This window comes from Cupressus sempervirens, chromosome 10, assembly GCF_028749045.1.
Source record: "Cupressus sempervirens isolate cs-2001-9-10 chromosome 10, ASM2874904v1, whole genome shotgun sequence".
Classification (NCBI taxonomy): domain Eukaryota; kingdom Viridiplantae; phylum Streptophyta; class Pinopsida; order Cupressales; family Cupressaceae; genus Cupressus; species Cupressus sempervirens.
Window position 1 is genome coordinate 827,698,304 of NC_143127.1, and position 22,651 is coordinate 827,720,954.

A 22,651-nucleotide genomic window follows, 5' to 3' on the forward strand; every position below is an offset into this window, starting at 1 on the left:
GAGTGGTTAGTCATGCCCTTTGGATTGAGGAACGCCCCAAGCACCTTCATGCGGCTCATGAATGAGGTACTTAAGAAGTTCTTGGGAAAATTTGTTATTGTCTATTTGGATGATATTTTAATTTTCAGCAAGACTTTGGAAGAACATTTACTGCATATTCATAGTGTCCTTGAAAGGCTAAGGGAAGAGAAACTGTTAATTAATCTAAAGAAGTGTGTCTTTGCAAAAACGGAGTTAGTCTATTTGGGATTTGTTATATCACCTGAAGGTCTGAAAATGGATCCAGAGAAGGTAAAAGCCATCTTGGAATGGCCTACTCCAAGGTCTGCTACTGAGGTAAGATCATTTCATGGTCTGGTTAGTTTTTACAGGAAGTTTATTAAGAATTTCCGTGGCATATGTGCACCCCTAACTGATACAATAAGAGGGGATAGAAAAGAGTTCAAATGGACTGCAACAGCTGCGAGAAGTTTTGAATTGCTGACGAAGAAGGTGACTGAACAGCCTGTGTTGGCACTTCCAGATTTTAGAAAAGTATTCCAGGTGGATTGTGATGCTAGTGGTAGCGCTATTGGGGCTGTATTAAGCCAAGAAGGTAAGTCTATTGCATATTTTAGTGGAAAATTGAATGATGCAAAGAAGAAGTATTCTGTTTATGATCAAGAGTTCTATGCAATAGTTCAGGCCTTAAAGAAATGGAGGCATTATTTATTGCCAAAGGAATTTGTTTTGTATACTGATCATCAGGCATTACAGTACCTAAATAGCCAAGGTAAATTGAATCAGAGGCATATGAAGTGGGTAGAATTCTTGCAGAGTTATACATTTGTGTTGAAGCATAGAAGTGGAAAATCTAACAGGGTTGTAGATGCACTAAGTAGGAGACAGTTGTTGCTTACAACAATGCAGGTTGAAGTAGTTGGGTTTGATGAACTCAAGAATTTGTACCCCGAGGATCCTGATTTTGTTGAAGCATGGAAAGCTTGTAAAGAACCTGTTGCTGTAGATAGAACCAAGTGGTTAGACTATTTGATTCAAGATGGCATGTTGTTCAAAGGTAGTCAATTGTGCATTCCAAGGAGTTCCATGAGGGAAAATCTGATTAAGGAGAAACACAGTGGAGGGATGGCAGGACATTTTGGTAGGGATAAGACCATTGCCATTCTTAGAGAACATTATTTTTGGCCTCAAATTACACAGGATGTGAAGAAGTTTGTACAGAGTTGCCAGGTTTGTCAAGTTGCCAAGGGGTTTAGTCAAAATACTGGCCTATATCAGCCATTGCCTGTTCCATCAAGGCCATGGGAGGACATAAGTATGGATTTTGTTCTTGGATTGCCAAAGACACAAAGGGGTAATGACTCAGTATTCGTGGTGGTTGATAGGTTCTCCAAAATGGCACATTTCATTCCATGCCACAAAACTCATGATGCTGTCCATATTGCAAACTTGTTTTTCAAAGAGGTGGTTAGACTACATGGTCTTCCAAGGATTATAGTTTCTGACAGAGATACTAAATTTGTGGGGTATTTCTGGAGGACATTGTGGAAGAAGTTGAGAACAGACTTGAAATTCAGTTCCACGCATCACCCACAGACTGATGGCCAAACAGAAGTGGTAAATAGAAGTCTGGGCAATTTGCTGAGATGTCTAGTTGGAGATAAGCCCAAGGGATGAGATTTGATTCTACCACAGGCAGAGTTTGCTTATAATAACTCTGTAAATAGGAGTACTGGAAAATCACCATTTCAAATTGTATATGAGAATAGCCCAAGGACTGCACCAGAATTGAGGAAGATAGAACAAGGGGAGAGGACAAGTGCTGAAGCTGAGGAATTTGTTGAACACATCAAGCGTCTACATGAGGAGGCTCAAGCACACATTATCAGGATGAATCAAGAGTATAAAGCTAGGGCTGATCAAAGGAGAAGACATAAGGACTTCCAAGTAGGGGATCTAGTCATGGTGCACTTACGAAAAGAAAGATTTCCAGTTGGTACTTACAACAAGCTAAAAATGAAGAAATTTGGCCCCTGCAAAGTTTTGAAAAAACATGACTCAGGAAATGCATATGAGGTGGAGCTGCCAGATGGTATTCACATTTCTCCCACTTTCAACATTGCAGATTTAACAGAGTATCATGATGATGGTGCAGATGAGGAGCTAGTTTTAGAGCCATGTCCAATTCCTGCTTCTAAGAAGGAGGAGATAGAAGACATTCTAGATCATTGTGTGGGTAGGAGTACCAGAAACAGGCAGTATGAAGAGTATTTGGTCAAATGGAAAGGACGGCCAATCGAGGACTCAACTTGGATTTCAGCAGTTGAGGTTTCCCATTTGGGATTTCCTCTACCATCCATAAAGTGACAGGGTCACTTTTCAATCTACCCTGGGTGTCTGATGCAGGAGCATCCAGAGGTATAAGGGCAATCCTGTGTCACCCAAAAAAAATGTACTTAGACTTAGTTTCTGTTTCATGTCTTTACATTTTTTGGATACCCATTTGGCTCAAATAAAGGTTCCAACACTCATAGTTCAACTATCAGTGCGTTTGAAAATCCCGAAAAAATAGGAGCATGTATTTGGGCCATCATTTCGGTAAACTAGAAGGTGTGAATTGGCCAGATGAATGTAATCATGATTTAGAGCATTCCAGAAAAAGAATCAGGTCAATAGGCCCCACGGTTTGAAAGTTATTGCATTTTTTTGGGTTTTGGAGACCTCCTAAGAATGCTTCAAAGTCAGGTTTGGGGCATTAAATGACGTCGAAAAGGGTCGAAAAATGGGGGACGAGCGAAGCTGGTCCATAGGGCTATAGAGCGCTTCGAGAGCTTTTCGAAAATGTAAACGGTTCGTCAATCGGAGCTACGGTTCAAAAGTTATGCCTCCCGGAAGTTCAGTTACCGTTTCTGGATTCTTCTAGATTTGCACCGACTTCTAACGCAGCTTCCAGAACCTTCTATTTCGTCGGTGGATGCCTACTAGCACTTTCTAGAATGTACTCCTAGTCCTTAACCGTCCGAGGTCTATTTAAGGAGATTTCTGGCATTGTAAAAGGCAGTTCGGCGTGGAGTTTGAGAGGAGGTGCTAAAAGGAGAAATATTCTCCAGATTTATGCTATTGTAAGCCCTTAGGGCATGTTCTGAAGTTTATTTTCTCTGTACTATTTGTACTAGCTTATTTTCTCAGTTAATATAATTTCCCTTTTCTGTTGTGTCCATTCTGTTCTTGGGTTGTGTCCCCATCAGGAAAATACCCAACCACACTAGAAAAATAAGTCTTTTATTGATATAAAAATTCGAGTACAAGGCTTTCACTTGATTGCATATATCAAATTGAACAATCACATAAATAGATTGAAATGAGACTCTTAAAATTACAGACGAAGATCTCTTCAAATTCTAATACAAGACCCTTCATATTTCTAAATATTCAACAGTTCATATTTCCATACACATGCCTCTTCCCATGACGTATGACACGTCTTTTTACATAATATTAACTTAAATATAATCACAAATATCTCTTTCAGATGAAGATGACCATGATGGTCATAACAAACATATTTCTATCTCATAAAATCAAAGATACAAATCTCTATCGCAGCTACAATCTTTAACACTCTCACTTAGGAAGAGAGAGATCTTTAGTCAGCACACACACATAGCTGCAACCAAAGATGATAAATTCACATAACACTTGTTATCTCAGGATAACATAATCCACCATAGTTACCTCGTAAGCACATAGATGAAGTCATATACACGACTTTTACCATGTTGTAGATGGTGGAGTGAGGACTTTCACCTCAAACTTCTCCCAGAGAAGTATGAGTTTCCACCATGCCTACTTGCAGAGGGTGGTCCACCATACCTATTTGCAAAGGGTGGAAGGAGAAATTTCAACTAAAACTTCTCACAGGGAAGAATGCATTGATAACTGAGATTTTCTCTTCATAGAGACTCCCTCTCAATAGGGCCAACTTTAATTGCTGCAATAAGATAACTGACTCTTGCATAAACTTGCAAAGGATTGGACATCTCCCTCTGTCACATAACCTCCCTTTAAAGCTGAATACTCTCTCTCTCTCTAATAATGTGCCACTAGTTTGGTATTATGACTGCAAACAATGTTGCATAATCTCTCACCATCTCATTGCATCTTGCAACCAAGCGAGATTCATAAGATCCATTTATCATAGAGATCAATGCAAAGATATACTCTAGCTATATATAGACCTCATAGAATACTTATCTCTTTGAAGTCTAATCTCAATATGCATGCAAATATATACATAGAAGAGATTGTGTCATGTACCTCTATAGCCAATCCTAATGATATCAATATAAATCATACTATCAAAAAAACAGATACTTATCTCCTCATTATCACAATCCACCTGTATAAGTTAATGACAAACATGCCCCATCACAAATATGTTTATACATACAACTTATTACATATCAATTGTCTCATTGGTAATATTTTGTATCTGAACTCAGTCCTGCAACTACAACTTTACTTTGTCATGCACACACAATCTTCAATCTGTGTCAATTGATGATACAGTCAAAACAAACTTGCAATCAGACTTGATCAATATAATAAATACAAAGATACATCAAATCACTAGTTACTTTAACAAGAGCTGCCAATTGATTATCCCAAACCTCATTGAATCAAACAGTTGATTCAATATTTTGTCTGAAAATGTTCATCACAAATATCTGTAATAATTTGCATCAGTGAGACTTAAATTCACACACTTCAGAATCTTATGATGAACACCATAAGTATTAAAAATATTGTTGATCTCTTCTCCAATTTTAGAAATGCCCACACTCGCTGCAAACATTAGAGATATTACTTCAACTTCTTTACAGTGTTAGACATATTCAGACAGATTTAAATTCTAAAATCAAACAATCATTGCAACTGGTAAACATTTTGCATCCCAAATGCTTTCTGCCATATATGATATAGGATCAAACAAAATTTTGCTAACAAAGTTTTACAAACTTTAAATGCAGATTGCAATCATTTTTTAAAGCAAATCAGAATATTTGAAAATAGACTCTATAAACCGCTAAGCACATGATGCAGAAGAACCAATGTGGAATGAAAGTAAAGGAATTGAAACTATAGTTATGCCAAAAGAACAAACTCATGAAGAGGGTGGTCCACAATATGAAACAAATGAACCCAATAGGCTCAGATTCCTGAAGACCAAGGCAATTTGAATGATGTTGGAATAAGAACAAGTAGATATGGATGTGAGAATATTTTCCTGTCCCATCCTTGTGTTGTGAGGTTTTCACACATCGCCCCAAATCTTTGGGGACCCCCCTTTTTAATTGCCTCGGCAAATTTTTGGATTGCCCATATTTTTTGAGTTTTGGAAATTTCACGCCTTGGCACCTTCAGGACAAATGTGGGGAGGCTCAGCTTATTTTCACTTGGTTTCAATTTGATTTTCCAGAGCTATCAATTCTATCCCTAGGCCGAATAATTTTCTAAGTTAATTTCAATTTGGTAGGTTAAAATTGTGAATTTTGTACTTAGACGATTTCTTTTGAAAATTTGGTTTTAATTGTGTAAATTTGGATGATTTTCGAAAGGGAAATTTTAATTAGACTTAAGTTTTGGAAAATCTCAAATTTTTCTTTGGTGAAAATTTTAATTTTGTTGAAATAGGGCTAAATTGCAAAAAATCGATTTTTGGTTCTAGATGCAATTTTATTGTATTTTTATTGGCATAGCAAAGTCGATTTAGGTAGAAAGTTGCAAAAAAAATTGGCTTTAATTGGATTAATTTGCCTTGAAAATTTTTAGTTTTTAATGAATTTGGTAATTTAATATTGAAAAAATGGCTTTTGGTTAGCCAAAATCCAAATTTAATGACGTATTAATTACTAAACCCTCATTAAATGGAAATATTTAACACCCTCAAGGCACCATTTAATTTCGTTTTGCAACTTGGAGTTAATTGGCAAATTTAAATGCAATTTTCTTTGGGCAAAATTAAATTTTTAAGCAAAGTACTTAATTATGGGCCATGACTTGGAGTTAAATTTTGTTTTTTTTCTTTTTTTCTCCTCTTGGACCAGGTCAGCCAGCTTAGAGGGAAAAGAAGTTGGGTATAAAGGAGACCTCTCTCCCATTTCTTTTCCACAATTCATTTCTTACTCTCCATCCTTGGGCGAATTTCCTTGAGGAGCAGATTTTTCCAGACTTGGCGAATTTGTGGAGGCAGTTTTCTTGCATTTGTTGGGCAAATCTCCTTGGGAGCAGATTTTGATGCTTAGGCGATTTTGTTCTAAGGCAGGTTCCTCTCCATTGTTGAGCGAATTTCTCTTGAGGAGCAGATTTCAGGCCTTGGCGATTTCCTTGTGGGTATATTTTTGCAGATTTTTGGTGATTTGTTCTCCTTCTATGTGCTGTGATTTGTGTCCTAGGTGACATTTTTGGGCAAATTGAGGACTTCCATGCTTGGGTGAATTAAGACAAGGGCAAAACTTTTCACTCTCGGCATTTTCTTGAGGCAGATCTGATTTTGTGACATGGACAATTCATCGTGAAGGTCTGATTTTTCCCTATTTAGGACTGCATTTCTTATATCAGAATTGGCGATTTTGTTGGGAGAAGGGATGCATATGAAGGCCTAAATTTTGTTTGTTGAGCAAGTGTTGGATAGTTTTAGAGGTTTAAATTTCTAATTTGCAAAGGGATTTGAAATTCTTGAAGTCATATCCTAGGTTCCGAAAAGTTGTTGTAAGATTATTGGTTAAGGTGAATTTTCATCATCTAGAGTTGCAAGGGGTCCTTAAGCTGACATCCATCTTTCACTCTAGTCTAAGGATTGCTCCTCTTGGTTCTTCTTGCCTTCTGGTCCACCACTCTACCATCCCGTAATAGGGCAACGAGCATGGAGGATGGTAGTGCAAGTAAGAATCCCAAGCAAGCAAACACTAAGAAAGAAAAAGAGGATATGATGCCCAAAACTCCCTTCTTCTCGAAAATGAAGAGAATAATTGACACCAATATCGGTACAGTGGACATGATACGGATGAGGGACAGACTAAAAGGACAATCCCCCTTGGCAAAAAGGATATACAAGAGCGGAATTGTACATGTGGCGGCTTTTCCTCCCACATTGCCCTGTCCGGAATTGATTATAGAATGTGCATCCAGATTTGATCTAAACAGTAAATCCATCATTTTTGATGAAGGGAAGAGAGTGTTGCTCAGCATTGGCGAACAAGCAATCGAAGAAACATTCAACATTCCCTAGTACAAGGGCATGACAGTTGTGATGATGGACCAAGCAACTAAATCATTGCAAGATAACCAAGAGGCCTATTACACGCATCTAAAGTAGAATTGGATACACGAGGGAAGGAAGGGAGTTAACAGATCATGGGCCTAGCTCAAGGGATGCAATTTGAAAATTGGATGTACTTCTTCATTGATGAGATTGAGAAAGGAAAAAGAAGGTTTGATTGGGCCAAGATCATAAGCGAGAACTTAGAATTGCAACTCAGAACCGTACAAAACCAAAGGCAATTCTACATGGGCTTCTATCTGTTCTACCTAATTGATAGATTGTACAGGAGTCCGGGACTAAGGGCCTTAGGAGAAGTTGGTAATGGATCAGGGCAATATTTGGTACATGAATGCTATCCACAACTCCATTTGCACAATAACAAGGATTACAAGATATTTTGTGATGCCTTCGCCATGAAGACAATAAGGGTACTACAAGGGACACTTGCTAAGAGACTTTCATCAGACGTAGAAGCAAAGATAAAGAAATATGGGAGTTGGTTCATCCAATTTCCACAGTTTACATACATTAGAGTGGCAGGAAGTACAATTTGTCCTAAGAGGCTTCCTAGGTACCCACCTAACAAGGTAGTTTTGTTAGAATTGGCTAGGCAACTTGAGCACTATGATAGAATAATGAGGAACGAAGGGAAAACAGGCATTTCGTTCTCAATCGTAATTGGCAATGATGGTTGCCCAAATCAGGCCTCCTTTGAAGCCGCAGAGAAGGAATTGGAATGGTATCATCTAGGATGGTACAAAGCAAGGCAAGGATTCGATCCTAATGGTCTTATCAAGGTATCTCATGGAAATGAATTCAAGCATGTTCCCACCATAGAAGACTTTTGGTCCAATGCCAAAGATGACTTTCATGTGAGAAAGCTAGCTTTCTCATGGCTGTCGGTAAACATGATGAGGGCTATTAGATGGAGAGGGCTTGATATTCTAGATCAACTAGAGGATGATGCAAATGTGTTGAGAAAGGACTATGATACAGTAGAAGGAACAGAATTGAATCCAGTGGATTGGGATGACCATCAGGATCCTTCCTTGGAAGCAGTCACAAGGGCAGTGGATTTACATACCGAGTTGTGGTATAATGAAGGACTAAGGAAGCTACAAAGACAAAGGATTCCCCTTACCTATGAGATGATGAAGCCAAAAGAGAGACAAGCAGAATCAGTTGGACAAAGGAATGAAGGAAATAGCCGGCAACAGAAAATGATCAGAAATAGCAAGAAGAAAGTTTTGGAGGTAGAGAAGGGCAAAGAACATCCAGAGCCTCCAACCAAGAGACAACATGCAGCGCCATCAAGAGAGAGTATAATTAAGGCTAGGAGTCAAGAGGTCAATTCAAATGATAAAGGGGCCACGGTGGAGGTGAGCTTTGATTTAGAATCAAGTGGCTATAGTGAAAGCACCAAGTACTCCCCTCTCTCGGAGAACCAGCAAAGAAACGATATGGAAGAAACTAGTGGAGCTGAAGACGGACCAATCAACATTGAGGCAATAAGTCAAGAACCTGAGGCCGTTGGTGATGCTTTGTTAGTTGAACCAAATCCAGATTTGGGGAGATGCACTGCACCACTATGGTTAAGACAAATGCTTATGCCAAGAGGTGAGGTGGTAACGGCCCATACAGCTAAGGATATCCAAGGGTTAATGGAAAAAGGTGAGCGAGAACCAAAAAAAAATGGCAAAAATGGTGGCAAGGGTAATCAGGAGCGACAATGATGGTCACCGAAAGGTTCAGATTTCTATTCCAACAGTCAACAAGGCAGTGAATGAGATTGTGGCCCAAGAATATGAGATAGTGGAACATAACTTGGGAAGAAATACAGATGATATGGAGTGCGAGGAGGTCCAGGAAGGTATAGCATCAATCAGAGAAAGGTTAAGAAGGGCAAATGAAAGGATAGTAAAGTTGGAGGCCGAGAACAAATATTGGAGAGATAGCTAGTCCATCCAATAGCTGCACTAGGCAGCCCTTCCTCAAGACAGTGGGAGCAATTCAGGGGAAATATCAGCTCAGCTACACGAAGTCAGGGATTGGATCCATGATACAATCCAAGATGGGCGAAATTTCTTGCCTTCCTTCATCTCGATATTCCAGTCATTAGTGGCTGTTAGGGACAAGTTCAGATTATTCGAAGAAGAGTGGAAAGGTTTCCTTCCCATCAGAGATTTGGCTATTCTTAGGCTACAGGTGTTCATTGGGCTACCAGAGGCATATTTGCAAAGGGCCAAGTTGATTGATGAGAGAGGATTGAGTATAGTTGAATCTTGGTTTGTTGCATTAACTACTAGATTTAGAACACTTGAGGAAATACATAATGATATTGCACAACATAGCCCAGGCGTCGACACTTCTATTTCAACCATGATGAGCTACGTTGGAGTGGCACTTGATTTTGAGGGTATTAGAGAAGAGGATGTCAACGAGACAGATTTTGGATCGAGGTTGGACGAGTTGGGAAAGGTTGCCATCAAGAAAAAGCATTTGGGCACCCTTTCCTCTCTCAGTGCTTTTATTGGATTTGCAAAGGAATATGAGAAGGATCACGAAAGGATACTACAAGCAGCGAGCAGTGTGGCAAAACTCAGCGGAACTCAGAGCGAAGCACACACCTTGTCCTCCTATGGAAGAAGTTAACGAAAGGCTAGCTAAGTTCATTGCCTTAGCTAAAAAAATAAAAGAAAAGGGGAGATTTATATTAGAAGATCATTTGATGTAAGCCCAAGTGGCAATTTCCCTTTTTTCTAGAATAGGACAAGTGTCTATTTTTGATTGGCCACCATTTTGGTGCCTTCTCATTGGTTGCTACTTTTTGCACTTTTTTCATTGGTCCATTGATGAGGTGGCAGCTTCTCATTGGCCGATGGGGTGGCAACCCTAATTAGGGTTTTGACATTGATCTTGTTTTGATCTCCACTATCTGTTGTATTTTTGGCCCCTATAAAAGGCCATTTTCTCTCATTTGTAAAGTGTTGGAGAAATTGTTGCGAAGATAATACCAAAATTGCTCTCTTCTTCATTGTTGCAATTTGCATGTTGATTAAGAACATTGGGTATTATTGCATGTTTTCTACTTCCACATAGTTAGATTTATTTTCAAGTTGTTAAAGTTGGTTTCATTTCAAGTTGTTTAAGCAAGAGTAGAGTAGATGGATAATTGTATGGTAGCATTGGTAAATGTTTGATAGGGGTCAATACTAGGCCACTAGCATCCTAGCGGCTGGTTGGGAAGCTTTGTGTGGTAAGCTAGTTTATTGTTCCTTTGAATCATTGCACCTATGGAAGTGAGGCCACTGGTCAGCTCTCATTAGGTTCGATTCCCATCAATTTGCTAACCTTCCATTCGTAGGAGTAGGAGTAGAATAGTGAGTAGCTGGGTAGTCGAAGCTTCGAGAAGCAAGTTAGAGGAGTAAGTTAAGTATTAGAGCACATCCATTCACCTTCCACAACCATCTTTTCCCATCAACATCACCATTGGTAGACACATCTTCCATTATCACTACCATCAACATTATCTGTCACTCGCACATTTCACAAACCGAGCCACCATCATCTTCATCCCACCAAAGTCCGAGTCATCCTTGAAAGAATAGCGTAAAGCCACCTACGTGATTATCAGCGAATCACATCGATAAGACTGAGCGAGTATCCAACGGTGTAAGGAACATTGGAGCTATTGCTTATGTCTTCATGAGTAATAACTTTTCAAGAGAGGAGTTGCATGTTTGATATCCCATATTGAATATTCAAATCCTAATATGTTATGTAAGTGATACAAAACTCGCATCAACACCTTGTCTTCCATCCCTTCTGTAGGTCCTGGTATATCACATCCATTGGGAGCATACTCATCTTTCAAAGCCACCAAAAAAAATTAATCCAATCACCAACTTTGGCTTCCACATCACAAGCATTTTCCTTGACTTTTACATTACACAACTGCATCTGTTACTATGTGATGACAACCAAGCTTGGTAACTACACCACAAAGATTATGTGAGTGCAAATGATAAAGAATCGAAACCCCCAAATGCAAATAGAATTTTACTAGCATGTATTGAAGTTGAATTTCTTATTGAGCATGATAAATTTGAAGCCCTGAATCCCTCAACAAAGATTTCAATGGGGCGAAGATGAACTCTCGTTTGAATTTCATAAGACCTTTATTTTTCAGATTTGATGCATCTACTTCCAATAAAGATGTAGATTTCCAATGCCATATTTATTTAAAATATCGAAAGTCATGATAGAAACTACCAATTCAATAGATCTAAAATAAACTCAAAGATGTCACTGATTGTCAAATACGACTAGTCTCTATATCACTTTGATTAATACTTTGCCTGGCTATAATTATGTGCCACAATCTTGTCCGAATCATTTTATTGAACCTCCAACCATTCAAATCTTGATTGGTCTAATTTATAAAAGTATCTGTATCCAATTTCTGATAATTTTGACAAGTTGATTTGAATGGCTTAGAGTCTAATTTTATAGATGATCTTCTAGCCATCCCTCGATTACGGTCTAGTAAGATGTTAGAAAAACAAGATTAATATAGTGACTACCGTTACTTTACACATTTAACCGATCTTGAGTGAATATACATAAGTTCATTTGAAACAAACATAATTAAATATAATATAATTTGATGCAAAAGAGAAACCGACTGAATTCCACAAGCATTCATAATATAATCTTGTGATGAACAAATTTTTTTAAAAAAGAAACTGTTTTGTAGCTTGATCTTTAGGAAGTCAACTATCACAGAGCAAATTCTTACAATCCATCATCTTCCACAACAACACTCAAGGTTGATGCACTACCATCCTCTTCTCCCACGCATCGCACTATCTAAGGTTTTAAAAAAAATCAACTCTATTCTTGCAACTTTTGCCAGCTTCGGTTCAAAAAATGGAAATCAAACTCCCTTGCACTCCAACCAGTTGAACCAAAAATGAATATAGCTGAATGAACTTTGTGTCGAGAGTGCGCATAGATTCTTCACAAGTGTTACATAGGTTTTGTTTTTGAACTCCTTGCATGTGGCATCAGTCACAAGAAGCTTTTCCATGCCATCCTAGTCGACCGTCTTCGTAGCTTGTTCTATGATCTTCCCTTTTCCACTTATTTTGCAAGTGTGATTCTTCTCTCCTCCTCTCTCTAAGCAAGGATACTCCCGGAAGCAATTGCATTGGAAAGATGAGAAGTGCAAGGTAGGATAAGGGTAGGGAGACTTGGTCTGCCATGCATCATCTCTAAAGGTTATGGTAAATTTGCAACAAATGTAGCTTGTTCACTCCATTCTTTTAGTGCAGTGTTAGCAACTTTTGATTCAATCATTCTTTCTATGAGCCAAAGAAAATGTCTTGATGGAGGTTCATTCGTTGTACAACTTCAATCTCATCGTGATCACCACCTCTCAGATTGGGGCTAGAAAACTCCTCTAAAGAATCCTTCACATTTTTCATACTTCTAACAAATGCATTGTCTAGAACAAGATAAAAAACATCTTGAGATGAAAAGTCCTCTGGTAACTTAGCCACAAATGCTATCACAGTTGCACCATTTAGATGGCTATGGGTTGCAGTAAATATCAAACCATTCAGCATATCCTCCAACACAATGCCTTTCACAGGAGAGATTCTTGCAAGGAGCTCTATAGCTTCTCTTGTTGTAGGAAAGGGACCAATTTCACCTCTTCCCTTTCTTCTTCCTCCGTCCATTGCACAACCTCCAAGAACTGGACATAGTAACTTATATAGTCATCATACAACAACTCTGATGCAATAGGTAGAAGAGCTATTGAACTTGGAACGTGCTTGATTATTCCAGAAAAATCGTTTGAATAAAAGAGTTGCAGGAGAATATAGCAAGTCTCCATTGTTTTTAATTAATTTGTATTGGTTTCTCCATTTTGTTATCTAAAAATGTCTGCCACCTCTCAAATAAGAGAGCAGCAAAATACCTACATTCTTTCAAAACATTAAAATGCAAGTAACGATAGAAAATTGCTCAACCTTCGCTTTTTCTTCCTAATCCTTATCAATGATGTTGAAATTCGTTGTAGAGTGAAAACAACAGCTGGACTGGTAACATCTTTGAATCCTCCAATATTATTAGAACAAAACCACGTTTCATTTTCTTCATTTTTCAGAATATCCAATCTCTCTTAAATGATGACAGCTATCTGCTATTGCCAATGCACTGCCTCTTTTTAGATGTCAATGTCATCTTTTTTCTTCAATGTCATCTTTTTTCTTCATCAGTTACCTTGAGACAAGGATTTGAATCATGTTTCTTTATGCTTGCAAGGTGGTATTTGAGGCGGTTTATGCCTCCAGAAATAATTCTCTCACATGGAATGCATTGTTGGAAATGAGAATGAAGTAACTGAGAGGGGGAGGGGGTGAATCAGTTACTACAAAAACATTTCACAGTCCCTTAGATGTCTAAAAGTTTGATCTATTTTACAGATTATTGAAACTTGATATAGCAGCAAATAATAACGATCATTAAGAACTGATATCAAAACAATTCAGCAAACTCCAACACTAGAGACACCAGATTTAACGTGGAAACCCAATATGGGAAAAACCACCAATGTAACTAGTTACTGTTTTTCACTCTTCTGAAGTGAGCCCTGTTAGGAGCCAACCCTGTTAAAGGTTACAAAAACACACTGTTAGGTGTGACCCTGTTAGAGGATTTAATCACCCTGTTAGGAGTGGCCTTGCTAGAGGTCTTTAGAACAATTCAACTGAACTGTCACCTTGTTAGAGGATTTACAATAGGGCTGTTAAACCCACTCTGTTAAGAGATTTTGAGTTCACTGTTACAATGGTTAGAAAGCAACAATGAAGTGACCTGATATAATGTACAACTTATCTTTGCTGATTGCAGATCTCTGTTATGCTTGACTGGATCCTTACTGATCACATACAACTTTGCAGCTCCTTCAACGCATCTGAACCTCCATCACACTTTTTCAACATTTGCTTATATGTTCAATATTCGCACTCTTATGCATCCAAATTCTTGCATATTTCGAATTCACAATTTGATCTTTCATATATACTTTACAAATTATCTTAGTCGGCTCTAATCACTGATCAAACAAATACAATAGTCGGCTAAGAATTACAAACCAACAAATCCCTTTACTGGCCGACACTACTTGGTTAATATTGTTCAGAAAATAATTCCTGTGTTAACCGACTGAGCTTGGTTAATACAGCGAACTCCGTGACATCCCTTCAATCGCCAGGAGAACTCGGTAAGTATAGATGACCGAGTGAGCTCGGTAGAAACTGTTTTTGCCAAATTCCCTTTGGACACCGAGTGAACTCGGTAAACACTGACTTTCCTTTGTTTACCTTCCCAGATCGGTAAACACTAACTTTTCTTCGGTTACCTTCCTAGCTCGGTAAACACTAACTTTTCTTTGCTTACCTTCCCAGCTCGGTAAACACTCTGTCACAGTTTCCTTTGATCACCGAGTGATCTCGGTAATTACTGAACTTCCTTCGTTTGACCAAGTTAGCTCGGTAGAAGCTATCTTTACAGTGTAATATATAGCAATGCTCGGTAGACTCTGTAAACAACTATGCTTACCTTTTGAGCTCGGTAGACTCTGTCTAATGACTGATATGACATTTGTGTAACATCAAAGACAACACTCAATTAACCAATTGTATCCAACAATCTCCCTCTTTGGCATTGATGGCAACACAACATGTCATAGCAGAATGAAATTTGAAAACAAGTCCTCTTAGTGCAGCACTATATGACAACATAATACTTCTCCCTCTTAGATAGAAACTTCTCCCTCTTTTAGTAATCTCCCTCTGTGAAGGATTTGTATAACAGAAAGATATGACAGTTTTATTCTTCCTTTACAAATGCTTACAAATTTCAGAATAGGTATTACAGTTTTACTCTCCCTCTTTGACAACACATGCCAAAGACAATATAACACAGTAAAAGCTCTTTTCGTATGCCAAAAGTACTTCTCAACTGGATTACAGTGTACCTCATGTACAAATTCATATGCAATGACTTCAATACTCTGCTGCATCAACTTGATTGATTTTCAACTTGTCATAGGTTGATGCATCACTTCAAACTTTATTTTAGTGAACTTCAGATAGGGGAGTGATCCCTAACTTACCTCTGAGATACAAGAATGTATCCTTAGGTAATGGCTTTGTGAATATGTCAGCAATTTGTTCCTTTGTATGCACATATTCTAGTCTGATCTCCTTGTCCTGCACCAATTCTCTGACAAAATGATATTTTATTTCTATGTGCTTGGTCTTGGAATGCATTACTGGATTCTTGGATATGTTGATTGCACTAGTATTGTCACAGAACATAACAACTGGTTCTTTGATTTCCATCTTCATTCCTTGTAATAACTATTTAAACCAAACAATGTTGGAACAGTTTACTGCTGCAGCAACATACTCTGCCTCTGCTGTGGATTGGGATGTACAATTCTGCTTTTTGCTTGTCCAAGAAACCAATCTCTTTCCAAGAAAGAATGCTCCTCCACTTGTGCTTTTTCTGTCATCAAGATTCCCTGCCCAATCAGCATCAGTAAAAACTTTCAAATCCAAATTACCTCCAAATTTGTATCATAGCCCATAATCTTCAGTTCCTTTCAAATATCTCATTATTCTCTTGATCGCCATCAGGTGAGTTTCTCTTGGTTTTGCTGAAAATCTTGCAATAATACCAACTACGAGAGCAATATCTGGCCTGGTATGAACTACATATTGCAATTTTTCAATCATAGATCTATACAATGTTTGATCTACCTCTTTGGATTCATCATCTTTTGTAAGTTTCAATCCAGTACACATGGGAGTACCAACAGGTTTACAGTCCTCCATACCAAACTTTTTCAATATCTCCTTGATGTATTTTGACTGAGTGATGAAGATGCCATTTTTATTCTGTTGGATTTCAAGACCAACAAAGAATTTTATCTCACCAAACATAGACATTTCAAACTCCTTGTTCATTTTTTCTGAAAATTCTTTGCAAAGATCATCATGCCCTGTGAAAATAGTATCATCTACAAATATTTCTGCCAAGACAATCTTATTATCTGGACCCTCCTTTATATACAAGCTACTATTATCATTAGCTCTTTGAAAACCAATCTGAATAAGATAATTATGCAATCTTTCATACCATGCTCTAGGAGCTTGTTTCAGACCATACAGTGCCTTGTGTAATTTGCAGACCATATTCCTTTTATCTGGATCAACAAAACCTTCAGGTTGTTCAATGTAAACTTCTTCATCCAGTATTCCATTGAGGAATGCTGACTTGACATCCATCTGATAAACTTTGAATCCTTTGTGAGCAGCATATGCAAGTAAGGTTCTGACTCCTTCCAATCTTGCAACAGGAGCAAAAGTTTCTCCATAATCTATACCTTCTTCTTGTGAGTATCCTTTGCATACCAATCTAGCTTTGTTTCTGGATACCTTACCATCTTCAGTCAACTTGTTTCTGAATACCCACTTGGTTCCAATTATATTCTTATCTTTGGGCCTGGGTACAAGAGTCCATGTCTTGTTTTTCTCTATCTGTTCTATTTCCTCATTCATTGCCTCAATCCAACTATCATTTGCCAGTGCATCTTTAATACTTCTAGGTTCAAAATCAGCAAGTAAACAAGTATTTTTCAACTTACTTCTTGTCAAGGTTCCTTCAGATTTGTCTCCAATGATCTGATCTGGTGCATGATGTCTTTTGACATATTTTGCTAATACAGGTTCCTTGCCTCTTGAATGAATTTCATTATTATCCTTCTGTTCTTCAGATTCTTGCTGTTCTGGCTCGGTAGATATTGGCTCGGTTGATTCAGACTCGGTAGACACTTGCTCGGTAGTGTCTGAAAGTTGCTGAGGCTCGGTTTGAACTATTTGCAACTCGGTTATTGAAGACTCAGGAGTTGAGGATTCTTGAGTGAACGGTATACTTGGTATAGTATCTGGTTCAATGTAAACAAATCTCTTGTAGTCTTTAGGTACCTTTTTGCTTTCTTCTTCTTTCCTGAATTGCAGACACTCTGATTGCATACACGGTAAGCAAGGTTCTGAGAACTTTGCTTACAACTGTTTCTCCTTTGATGTCACCACCAGCTGCCCTAATTGCACTTACACATGCTTTAACTCTTTCAACATACTTTGCAATGTTTTCATCCTCTCTCATCTTCATTTGATCAAATTGTCCTCTTAGACTTTCTGCTTTTGCTCTTTTCACATTGTCATCCCCTCCATAGATTTCTTTTAGCTTGTTCCACATGTCAAAGGCGGTTTTGCAGTCCTTAATGTCATCAAATTCTTCATAGCTGAGAGCAGATGCTATGTCTATCATCATGTTGTTGTGAGTTTTCTTTTCAGCAATATCATTGACTGACAGTGTGCCAGAAGGTTCTTCATATTCTTCTTCAAGGTATTTCAGTCCAGTATCACCAACAGTAGCCAGATGAAGTTTCATCAGTCCTTGCCATGCTGAGAAGTTATCTCTATTAAGTTTTGGAATTTCTCTTTTGTAAGACATCCTGATCTTTTGCTTAGATCCTTGAAATCTTCTCCTGCAAGTACCAAAAGCTCTGATACCAATTGTTGGAAATGAGAATGAAGTAACTGAGAGGGGGAGGGGGTGAATCAGTTACTACAAAAACATTTCACAGTCCCTTAGATGTCTAAAAGTTTGATCTATTTTACAGATTACTGAAACTTGATATAGCAGCAAATAATAACGATCATTAAGAACTGATATCAAAACAATTCAGCAAACTCCAACACTAGAGACACCAGATTTAACGTGGAAACCCAATATGGGAAAAACCACCAATGTAACTAGTTACTGTTTTTCACTCTTCTGAAGTGAGCCCTGTTAGGAGCCAACCCTGTTAAAGGTTACAAAAACACACTGTTAGGTGTGACCCTGTTAGAGGATTTAATCACCCTGTTAGGAGTGGCCTTGCTAGAGGTCTTTAGAACAATTCAACTGAACTGTCACCTTGTTAGAGGATTTACAATAGGGCTGTTAAACCCACTCTGTTAAGAGATTTTGAGTTCACTGTTACAATGGTTAGAAAGCAACAATGAAGTGACCTGATATAATGTACAACTTATCTTTGCTGATTGCAGATCTCTGTTATGCTTGACTGGATCCTTACTGATCACATACAACTTTGCAGCTCCTTCAACGCATCTGAACCTCCATCACACTTTTTCAACATTTGCTTATATGTTCAATATTCGCACTCTTATGCATCCAAATTCTTGCATATTTCGAATTCACAATTTGATCTTTCATATATACCTTACAAATTATCTTAGTCGGCTCTAATCACTGATCAAACAAATACAATAGTCGGCTAAGAATTACAAACCAACAAATCCCTTTACTGGCCGACACTACTTGGTTAATATTGTTCAGAAAATAATTCCTGTGTTAACCGACTGAGCTTGGTTAATACAGCGAACTCCGTGACATCCCTTCAATCGCCAGGAGAACTCGGTAAGTATAGATGACCGAGTGAGCTCGGTAGAAACTGTTTTTGCCAAATTCCCTTTGGACACCGAGTGAACTCGGTAAACACTGACTTTCCTTTGTTTACCTTCCCAGATCGGTAAACACTAACTTTTCTTCGGTTACCTTCCTAGCTCGGTAAACACTAACTTTTCTTTGCTTACCTTCCCAGCTCGGTAAACACTCTGTCACAGTTTCCTTTGATCACCGAGTGATCTCGGTAAGTACTGAACTTCCTTCGTTTGACCAAGTTAGCTCGGTAGAAGCTATCTTTATAGTGTAATATATAGCAATGCTCGGTAGACTCTGTAAACGACTATGCTTACCTTCTGAGCTCGGTAGACTCTGTCTGATGACTGATATGACATTTGTGTAACATCAAAGACAACACTCAATTAACCAATTGTATCCAACATGCATATCACTTTCCCAACATCATTTGGAGCTTCATAGGCAAACCGCCATGTCTTATCTCTTGCATTTTTAGGCCGAGTGCCTATATATCCAGAAGGGCATGGTGTTTGTGGCCACTCTTCTTGCAGATTTGTCATGTTTTTTTAGTGCTTGACCACTGCCCTACACATAAATTTATTGAAAAATGAATAAACACAGTTAGAACTTAGAAGCTAGGGTTTCAAATGATTCAAAATGATTCAAACTTCAAACTTCAAGCATATCCTTAGAAGCTAGGGTTTCAAATGATTCAAAATGATTTTAAATGATTTGAAAACATTTACAAACAACAACAAAAACAAAAGAACATTTGTTATAAAACTATAAAAAGTTTTCAAACTATGATAAGATGAACATACCTGGAAAAAAATTTGTCTTCTAAAATCGGTTAGAATCCTCTACAATCCACTCAAATCCGCCTTGAATCACTTGCAATCAGCCAATAATGCCTCCAAACCTTCTTCTCTTCACTCCTCAAGGCTCTAAACAATGCAAATACAAGAAAGAATGAGAAAAAGCACACTCATTGCCGCTTTAACCCGTCAGAAGCCGCGGGCAAAACTTTCACCAGTAAATCGCGAGTTTTTATTAAAAACTCGCCGAGTTTTTATTAAAAACTCGCCGAGTTTTTGCCAATTACTCGCCGAATACTCAGCGAGTTTTTACCAGACTACCGAGTTTTTAAATCGGCGAGTTAACTGGTGAAAAACTCGCCAAGCTAAGAAACTCGGCAAGTTTTCCATCTATGGCCCCTACTAATATATAACGAATCGCATAAAAGAGATTGTCTTCTTTCTCTCGTGAGCATGCTCGGCTACAAGCAAGATAGGAAAGGTGGCAATGTCAGGAATTACATTCAAGAGCCTCTAAAATGGTTGATAGCACATGTGGCTAATTCAGAAAGAAAGAAAATATCAAATAGGCCCTGGAATAATAAAAAGGGCCGATGACATGAAATAATATTATTAAAACATATCTAATTGTTGGAAATAATAACTTAATGTGTTAATATAAGGATACCATCCTATATCTACCTATACTTGTATATGCATGTTCCCAAGTATATATATACATATGATATTCTAAGCATACGTATCTTGGGTATACATCATATTTTAGGTGGGTGTATACGTTCATGTATGTCTCATTTGAATTTATGTATATATACATATATATGTATATACATGTACAAGTATATATAGGTAGCATGGTATCGTTATATTAACACGTTTGTTATCACAGGAAGCTCCGAGTTCATACCAATATATATACAAGTAACAATTTGTTCCATATAATTATTTTATCATCTTATTAAATGCATAAACCAATTTAGCTCATGGTGATCACTTGGTATCCCCTTGCTTGCCTAGTCTGGTTTTTTCCTTTACCAAGGTGGTTTAGGACCCATACCTGTTAGCTCAATGATAAATGGTTCCCTCATATACTTTCTTTTTCTAGCAATGCTTCCCATCTTTGTCATGTTCTTGCAAAAATAAATTTACCATGTTAATATGTCATGCCCCCATTTTTGTCAATATCAGAGTTTCGGGGATTAGCCTATTATTGTGATCCTCGTAGGCTAATTATTGTGGATAGAGAGTCTTCTGAGGCAGTGGCTTGGCTTGGGAGGGTCTTATCTTCTCCGCAATTCCATAAGCTACAGGTTGGTCTTTGTTTGGCTCAAATTGGACTTCATTTGGGTTTAGTTTTGTGTACTTACTATTTGTGGTAAGTTGGTGTTGATCGAGATGGACCCTTTCTATTTTAAGAAAGTGCATTTGGTCACATGGAAAAATAATAGGTATAACTCCTATTTCAAACGACATATTTAAATGTTGAGTATTTTGGGAGTTATTATATTTTTAGTGGCCAAATTATTATTAATTTATTAATGGCTTATTATAAAGTTATAATTTAGCTTTATAATTTCACTTAAGTTGAGAGTTGAGTTATCATTGGAAAGAGCCATATATTAATTAGCTAAGCCAACTCAAGTGAAAGAATCTAATGGAAGCTTTTAATTAATGTTCTGTAGTGTGGCTTCTTGATTGAAGTTACATTTTGGCAACAAAAGGGCATCTAGAGGTTATAAATACGAGCCCATTTGTTGAGAAAAGCATGCTTGAATATTTATTTTCTTTTGTTGCCTTTGTGGCTTTCTGAGGTACTGAATTTTGTTGCCCTTGCTGAGGTATAAGGGAAACTGAGAAGTGTTTTCAAATCACTGCTGAGGTAAAGTGATTCCATTTAACCTCCCTTACTGTTATAATTTGTGGTTGGGAGTAGTGCATTTCTCAAGTTCTCATAATTCTGAGATTTATTTCTGAGGTTTGCATTTGCTACTGTGATTGCAATTCGTTATTACTTATCTACCGTTGCTTCTATTTATGAGAAGTTAATTTATGTTGATGAGACCAGAGAACTTGTTGGTTGTTGAGGAATTAAAACATATCTGCAATTTGTTCATGAAAAATTTGAGTGCATTTGAGAGGCTGTCAATCATGTTAGTGGTAGCGTTTGGCTTTTTCTTGCCTGTGGCTTCCTGATAACAGGCCTGCAATACATATCAGAGGAGCTGTGCCACTGTATAAGGGACGGCATTTCATTAAGTGAGACCTGCGTCAATTCTCCTGAGCATATATGTTCTGATCTGAAGTCTGCGTTTATGTATTGGAGGCTTGAGACTGCTGAATAGAGGTCTGTGGTTGCTATTGGGAATCTGCAATTCATTATTTTGGGCCTGCATTTGTATTTGAGACAACTACATTGACTGTGGTGGCTTGGTCAATGAAATTCTGGGAGTTGGGAACTGTTAGAATATAAATCAATTTGACTAAGGCTGCGTGGATTTAAAGAGATCATCAACGTGCCTTTAATCAGGTTCCTCATAATTATATTTGTGCTTGTAATTCCAATTGCCATAGCAATCAGATTTGAATTCAATAAAGGTGGACGTTAGTTAATGAAAATTGAAGTTTAGCATTGAAGTTTTCCATAATCGGTTGCAATACAAGCTATAATTTTGTGTTCAAACTATTCTAGAGTTCCATATATGTGTGTTCTGAATGCAACTACAAAGTTATTTCTCATAATATTGAATTGGCTTGCAAAGTGTTTGTCAAAATGCCAAATTTCCTAAATTTGTTAAAGTTATAAACAGCTGAGGCTTATTACATAATAACATATTTTTCATCATTTAATAAAATGAAAATTACTATAGCAAGCATTAATATTAGCCGTACATTTCCAATTCATATAACAGCATAAGGATTAACCATTTTTCCAAGCTCCCATGAATTT

The 22,651-nt window shown here is 37.7% G+C and overlaps 1 protein-coding gene and 1 pseudogene across 2 annotated transcripts in view; one reads left to right on the forward strand and one right to left on the reverse strand.

The window, feature by feature from the left end:
- The window catches only part of LOC149536503 (photosynthetic NDH subunit of lumenal location 4, chloroplastic-like), a 118,190-nt gene that overhangs the window by 45,303 nt on the left and 50,236 nt on the right, over window positions 1-22,651 (forward strand). The window lies entirely within an intron of this gene.
- LOC149536504 (uncharacterized) lies at window positions 12,467-13,573 on the reverse strand (annotated as a pseudogene).